The sequence below is a fragment of the Corvus brachyrhynchos genome, unplaced genomic scaffold, assembly GCF_000691975.1.
Source record: "Corvus brachyrhynchos isolate BGI_N302 unplaced genomic scaffold, ASM69197v1 scaffold14, whole genome shotgun sequence".
NCBI lineage: Eukaryota > Metazoa > Chordata > Aves > Passeriformes > Corvidae > Corvus > Corvus brachyrhynchos.
In genome coordinates this window covers 6,571,507-6,579,207 of record NW_008239110.1, presented here as the reverse complement: position 1 = coordinate 6,579,207, position 7,701 = coordinate 6,571,507, and the positions used below count along the sequence as shown (strand labels likewise).

The window sequence follows — 7,701 nt, the reverse complement described above, 5'->3', positions numbered from 1 at the left end:
GCATGAATTGCAGCAGGGGAAACGATATGTTTCTTTTAGAGCTGTTGTTGCCATCACGGAAAGCGAACAAGCATCTGTGCTTTGGAAATCAGTGGATGGAAGGTGTTCCGTGAAAGGCAGCATGTGGGAAAGCAGCTTAAAATGGTGAGAGTGTACGAAAGTAGCAGGAGTTCTGAATGCCATTGGGGAGAAGAAGTGGAACAAGGCTGACACATAGAAAGGTGGCGAGAAAGCAAAAAGAAATGCAAAGAGGATACACTGAAGGGAAAAAACCCACCCACTTTTGGCTAGAGAATAGGTCTGAACAAGTTCCAAGAGAGGAACAGAGAAAGAGAAAAAATTATAGGGTAGATAGAAAGCGTATCTATTAGATGATTGTGCAGGTGAAAATGTAAGTTAAAGTTTTGGTGTTTTACTGTGGAAACAGATACAAAGCTGAAAATCAGATGTCCCAGCAGGATTCCTGATATAGCAAATCTGTATATTTATAGTATGTGAAACCTGTAGGATGATTCTCCTCTGTAGCACTTGCCACTGATCATGAAAAAAAAGGGAAGATTCACATTTAGAAATATTTAATTAGAGAGTACTACTTACCTTAAATCACCATAAGTAAGGGTTGCACTGCCAGTCCTAAGGTTCTTAATTTCACTCCAGGGCTGATGATTTCCTGTGTCACTACACTGTGGAGCTGAATCCAGAGTTACAATTTAATACTTGAGTGCCCAGAGTCAGGCAAATGCTTTGCATAAAAGTGTTCTCTTGTGCTTGTGGAGTGCCTGCAGCTCCCCCCAAGAGCTGGTGGGTGCTAAGCACCTCTGAAAACCAGGTCACTGTCACTCAAGAGCTCAGAAAGCAACTGAGGTGCCAAAGTTTAAGACTAAACTTACAAGTAAGCAACATCATTGTGGAAGAGTGTGTCTCTGAAGAACTGCTGTGCTTTTGGTTGTTGAATTTTGGTATGCGATAGGTATGCATTTGTAAATTAGATGCCTTTATAGCTTGTAACACCCTCCAGAAATTAGGATAAAAGAAAGAGGGCATTAGAGAGAAAAGAAGGAAAATGAGGGGAATTAATGAAACAGAAATGGATGGAGATGTTGAAGATTCTTTTAGACTAGTTTGGGCATGCCTCATTGGTTGTGAATGCAGATAGGAGGCTTAAAATAAATTAAATGAAGTGGGTTCTTCCACATAACAAAATAAAATGGGGGAACACAGTGTCCACAGGATTTGTTTGGAGGCAAAAAAGTCTAAACAGCTTCAAAGAAGAGCTTGGAAGAGCCAGACTTGGAAGATCTGAGAAATAGCTCCGTTTTCATTTATTAAAAACATTATAGACTTGACAGAGCATCTGGCTCAAGAAGTCTCCAAAGTGCAGTCACGTGGGAGGTAGGTGGACATAAAACAGGACATATTTCTCCATATTTGCATCATTTCTCATTCTATTGCCTCAATCATTTCATTCTGGCTCTTAGGGGAGACAGGGTGTACTAATTTAAATGTTCACCTGACTCAATGCTCTCCTCTATTTTGCTTTAGTAGCTCACGTTCTCCCTTCTGTAGGTTACTTAACTGTGCTGGCCTAAGTTAATTGTTCTTCCTCTTGTCCTCCTGCAGCAGTAACTATGACTGCTGTGATGTCCAAATATAAACCATTTTAGAGCATGTACTGAAGAGGAAGGCAGGCATTTTAATTACGGGGATTAAAAGGAGAACAGATGCAAGTACTCGACTGAGTGCTAGGTAAATATAAATGCATCGCCCCTTGTACCCTGAGAGTCATCACTCTTTGTCTCCAATAGACTGACATCAGGGTAAATTCAAAAGCAGAGGGAATAGTACTGCAAAATGCCTATTTTTAACAGAAGTGTTTACCTAGACTGGGGTAAAGAGTATAGATAGCACAGTATACTATAGACGGATAACTTTTTAATTTCCCCAAAGCCATTTAGTCAGTGCTACTTAAAATGCATTATTTTGTTCAGACACAGAATTACAAGGATGGATTCAAATGGTTTTAACTTGAGTTTTCCAACTCAAATTGAAAAAACAGTTTCTTTATCATCCATGTTCACTTTCATATGTTGAGGCTTGGTTCCCAGACTGGCATTACTCTTCACCTGGTAATGAGGCAGTGAGTGGGCACAGAGGTAGAGAAGTCCCTTAGAAAACTGTTTCCTCCAGAGCTCTGGGCTTTAAAGTTGATCAGTAAACAGCAAGCCGGTGCTGAGTCTCTGGTGTGGAGTGCTCGTGCTGTGCAGCACTGCTCAGGAAGTGGGTAGTGGCTTTCTTGGGAACTGGATCTTTCAGGCATGTTTCAAAGGGGATTCATAAATAGAAAGGTACAGAAACCCAGGTGGAGGTAACAAAGACACCGGTGACTTCTGCAAAGTTTACTTCAGAGGAAATGTGCAGCCAGCCTTAGCTTCCAGTCTAAGTAAGAAAAAGAGAAAGACAGAAAAAGGTGTCCAAACCCAGGTTTGCCAGCAGAAAAAAACGTTTAGAGTTGTATCTATGTTTTGATTATCCATGTGAGTAGCAAGCAGCAAACTATAAATAACACTTCATAAATTACATATATTTAGTCCCCGAGAAGTAAGCATTTTAACTGAGAAATGTTTCCATTTATTTATTTAAATCCACATAAAATGTGCAGGTTGTGTATGTTTGCCAGCTTCCTGGCCGTACTATGACTTTAATCCCTGGTTTCTATCACTACCTGATAACTATTTCATTATTTAGGTGGAGTTTTTCAAACTATTTTTCACCTAACATAAACATTCCTTTTTTTTTTCCTGCAGGACCCTCCCAAATCACATCATCTTCTCTCATTTTAAGAGATACTGAGATGGAACTCACTGGAAAAAAAAATCGATAGAAAATCTAGAAATTCACGGGGTAGGGAATTTAGTAGAGGGTACACGGGTAAGCTTTTGTTCAGCATGGCTGTCATTTCCTCTTTGCTGCATTTCACTCCTGTCCAAACCATGAATTCCTTAGGCAGGGGACCATCTCCTTTGTTCTGGTTTTGAAACATATCTGGTTGGAGTTTTCTACTGCTGTCAATGTTCAATTAAATACAAATAATAAATAGTTAATGGTTTGCTGAGCTGCAGAGGTGGGGCTAATCAGCTGAGATTTCATGGGGTGGTTAATGATGGATTAGGAATGGGGGAACTGATAAAGCTGAATATTTAAAGACTAATATTGTACAGGATGATGGATGTTTTGTCTGCTTTGATTGCGTATGACCAGAAACTAACAATGTGCTTATCTTCCTCCTCCTTCTTCTGTAGATTACTCGGCTCCAAAACATTGCTGATCTGAGTCCCTGTCCAAATTCCCCTGAATGGAGCACTGCCCATCAGAGGAGATGGCCTGAGAGGCTCTTACAATTGAAACTGGGTAGGGAGGTGAACAAACAGTGGCTCTAAGAAGGGGGTGCGTTATCAGCTGCACACTCGTCTGCTCCTGTTCATACTCAGCTTGCTGAAATGAAGGGATTTCAATTGATTCTGCTTTCTTTTGCATTGCTGACTGATGAGCCAGCGAGGAGGGAGTTGTGTTCTAAGGGCATGTGGCACAGGAGGGGTTTGTCCCACTGCCTGTGTGGCGCTGCTGAGATCCAGCGGGAGCTTTGGATTCTCATCTGTGCCATGCACCGATGAACTATTGTATCCCTGATGAGCTACTGTGTCCCTGAGTCTGGTGTGCAGAGTGAAAAGAGTAACATACACCTTCTCTGTCAAAGGACCCCCATGTATCACAGATATATTTATTTGTTTTGGAAAAAAACGTATGCATCCGTTATCATTTATTAACCAGCAACACATCAAGTTCTGATATTGGTATCTCAATAGGTATAATTAGGCTTTAAAAATAATACCTTTAAGTGTCAAATTCTGTCCAAGGGACGTGTCTCCTACTGAAACCAACTGATGCTAAATGATGGTGTTCTTTCAGTGTCTAACTATAGGATCAATACAGCCTTCGCCCTTGTCAGTAGTTCTGTCAGCTGCTAGGAAGACAGGCAGCCTCGTAGACAAGACACAGACAACGAGGTCAAGAGAAGTGGATTCTATTCTCAGTTTGCCTTAGGGCTTTTGCAAAGCCTTGGACAAATCACACAACCTCTCCATTAAACCTCCTGACTTCCAAAATGGAAATGATCATAACTGTCTGCTTTCCCAGGATGCCATGGAGTAAATCAATTCTTGGGAGGAGGGAAAGGGGGGAATAGGGGTGTGTGGGAACAACAACCGCATTGGTGCTTTGGAAGGAACAGACATATTTCTGTTTACTTTTATTTTTGTAAACAGTCTTAAGAGTGCAACTGGGATTTAACATATTAAAAAATTAAGCAACACTTAGAAGATTTGGTTATGCAGACAGGTTATAGTTACTACAATATATTAACATTGCTAGTCTCATTCTCCTACAGACATAATTTATTTTGGATAAGGCCAGGGCAACTATGAAAATTTGAAAGTTCAAATGTTCCCAATCAAATGAGAGTGCTTCGCAATTGTTTTACTTTAGATGGCAATCAGGAAAATATTTCCACATTTCATGTACTAGAAAAGATATCCAGAGTTGGCATTAGTAGTGGCTTTGATGTATTCTCTGGTACATTGGTCCAGAGCATGCTGATATAAACAGAAGTGTCTCTTGACCTGTCATCTTTGTTCTTCAACTTTGATATTGGCCCCCTCCAGTGGCTTCTTTCTCCTCCTGGGGAGGCTTAAAAAGTCAATTGATACAGAAAAAAAAAAAAAAAGTTTCAGTTTTCTTCTCTGCTTAAGACTCTAAAGAAATAGACATGTCTATTGTACAGTCACTGAAGCTCTTGAAATAGTGTGGGTTTTTCTCTACAGTCCTGCGGGGAAATGAGCAAAGAAAAAACCATAAAAGCATGTGGCTTTGTCCACAACTTATAATATGGTAAGTACATCATACTTTTGCTTCTGATGCGTTTTTTTGAGAGGAAAACTAAGAAACTTTGTTTCAGAAACAGGCAGTGCAAACAGCAATGCCTATGGGTAAGTGGGTCCATCATTGCCTATTATAGAACCCTGTCATTTGATGCCTGTAACTGTCAAATATTAGCTAATTTATAATGATTTTTTTCCTGTGATTGGTGTGTCAGCCTGAAGCTGATTTTTTATAGTTCACTCAGTTTGAAAGATGAGGTTAGCAAAAAAATACGTTCTCCTTGTGTTAAAAAATATCACTGGGTTGCACGACTGAGAAATTCTCCATGCTCTAAACCTGAAATTTGGTAAAGAATTTGCCAAGGATTTGGTGGGTCCTACCCACAAACATGTATGATAAGAAGAGCCCATGAATAGGATGCAGGCTATGCAGACAAGAGGGTGATTGGAGGGTGAAATGAGAAGGCTGTGACAAGATCGAAAGAACAATAGCTTGTAGGGATGGTGTGTGGGACTGAAGCAAAGAAGTGAGGAGATTGGGAGAAAGAAACTATCAACTTGGACCAGGAGTCAAAAGTGAACTACTGAAGTAATACTCTTAGGTTGGTAAGAGAAGGGAAAGGGATGAAGGCATTGGGCTGAGAGACAGAAAGTCCTTAGGTATTACAGTACAATCTTCTCAAAGAGTCTCTGTGGTCAAGAAATAGTAATAAAAAAAGCTGGAAAATGACTGAAAAAATGTTTGCTTTATTTCTCTAGCAATTGCTGCTTTTAAAGAACATCAACCTACGGCTGGTGAATCCTGAGGAAGCCCTAGTGACAGTGTGCACTATTGTGGATATCAAGGGTCTTGCCCTAGTTCTAAATCATTTGGACTTAGAAGAATTTTACATAAAGAGTGAAGAGGCATTCAGATTTTTAGAATGTAAAACAAAGAACAGCAATTTAAAAAAGTTAAAGCCTCACACATTAGGAGAGGGTAGGTTTACTGTCCACAGAACCCTAATTCTCCTCAGTTTAAACGTGTTATTTTAAGCATACTTTAATTGTATAATCATGTTAAGTTTTTCACAGAACAGTAACCACATAAAGTGCAAGAATGGATATGGCTCAGGAAATGAATCAAGGAACTTGTCACCATTACAGGATGAGGTGCCTTGGTAGCTCCTCTTAAGTGCATCCCTCCGGCAATTTTCATTAACTTAGGCTTTCTACACAGAAACATGCCACTGCATTCTGTCATTTCTAAACTGTGTTTATGAGCTGAAACTCCCTATTTAGCAACAGTTTGTTCTGTGACACCAGCTAACTAAACTGCCTCAGTGGCAGCTCCTTCAAAGCAAAGCTTTATTCTCTCAGAGACAGGCAGCAGAGAAAGCAAAGATTTGACACCAGAAACTTAACTCTTTCCAGTTCTCACAGGTTTTCTCTATTCTAGTTTTTCCCCTCTTCATTGGGAGAGGCCACTTATTAGGTGCCACAGGCATGTCCAGTTGTTGTTGACTCCACAGTCAAAGCCCTTCCTTAGGACAGTACCTTTTACAGTTTTGGAGCTGTCTCAGGTGTCAGAGCAATAAACATCTTGTCATTGCTACTGAAAAACATAGAAGTGTGTTCCTTTTTAGCAGCTTCTTCCTTGCAACTCCAAGAGTTATATTGCGCTTTCCTGGACACCTTTCTCTGTGATGGAATTGTTTTCTGTTTGCATCTTCCTTTACAGTATTCTTCAGTGTAACTCTCTTTAAATCATGTGGAATAATGCAAACAAAATAGTGACCTGTATCTTGTATTTCCAAAAATAAGAAATGTGATACCCTCATTTTCAACATGAATGTAGTCAATAGGACAGTTTTCTTATCAGAACTTTGCCTGATTCGTTGTAACAAAGCCTTGAAGTTATAAAAGGAATGGATGTCAACAATTGTAAAGACAGAACAGATTATACTCTTGCTGAAGTACCTGTGGGCGTGAGGAAGTAATTTAAATCCAATTTCTGAAAATGGCCAGTGGATTTTCCTCCTCTGGGGCACAGAAAATCCATTCTCTGAATTCACAAAAGCTTTGGGGGTAGGTACCTGCAAAAAGGCATCAGTGATGGCTGTGCTTGGAATTAAGGAAAGACTACATGACATACAGCAGACCACACTGTAGAACTGCGGGACCCAGAAGGCTTCAGCTGGGCACTTCAAAGAGAGAGTTGGGCACTCTCCCTTCCGATGTTCACTGTTAGCTTGTAAGCACCGCCTCAGCTCACAAGCATGCTGCTCATAACCCCCCTCAGCTAGTTCACAGCAGAGAACCATAGAACAAAGCTACAATGCAAGGCAGAGCATGCAGTAAGTAAGGGCTGTTGATGCCATGCCTCAGACAGCTCCGGGAAGAGGCAAAAAAGAATATCCATACACTGCAATTATAGAAATATAGAATCATCAAAGTTGGAAAAGACCATCAAGGTCAGAACATCAGCCGTCAGTCCAAGCATCAGACCAGCACTGCCACCCCTAAACCACATCACCCAGCGCCAGATCCAGGTGCCTCCTAAGCACGCCCACGGTTGGCGACTCCACCACCTCCCTGGGCAACCTATTCCAATGCCTGACCACTCTAACAGCGAAAAAATTTCACAGAAATCATGACTGTGTAGCTAAAGACTACAGGCCGAACACTTCAGGTGGGACCCTGACCTCTCTTTCCCCGCTGGTCCCTGCACGCAACCCGCGGGGCAGGCAGAGCACATCCCGCTCTGTGGGGCACCCCCAGCCAGCCA

General features: G+C 41.1%; 1 long non-coding RNA gene across 1 annotated transcript; it reads left to right on the top strand.

Annotated features, from left to right (window-relative positions):
- The first annotated feature begins 2,428 nt into the window (after positions 1–2,428).
- LOC108448033 lies at positions 2,429–4,780 on the top strand. Its single transcript, XR_001863818.1, has 2 exons — positions 2,429–2,928; positions 3,300–4,780. It is a non-coding gene; the product is annotated as an uncharacterized LOC108448033 (long non-coding RNA).
- Positions 4,781–7,701: the final 2,921 nt, after the last annotated feature.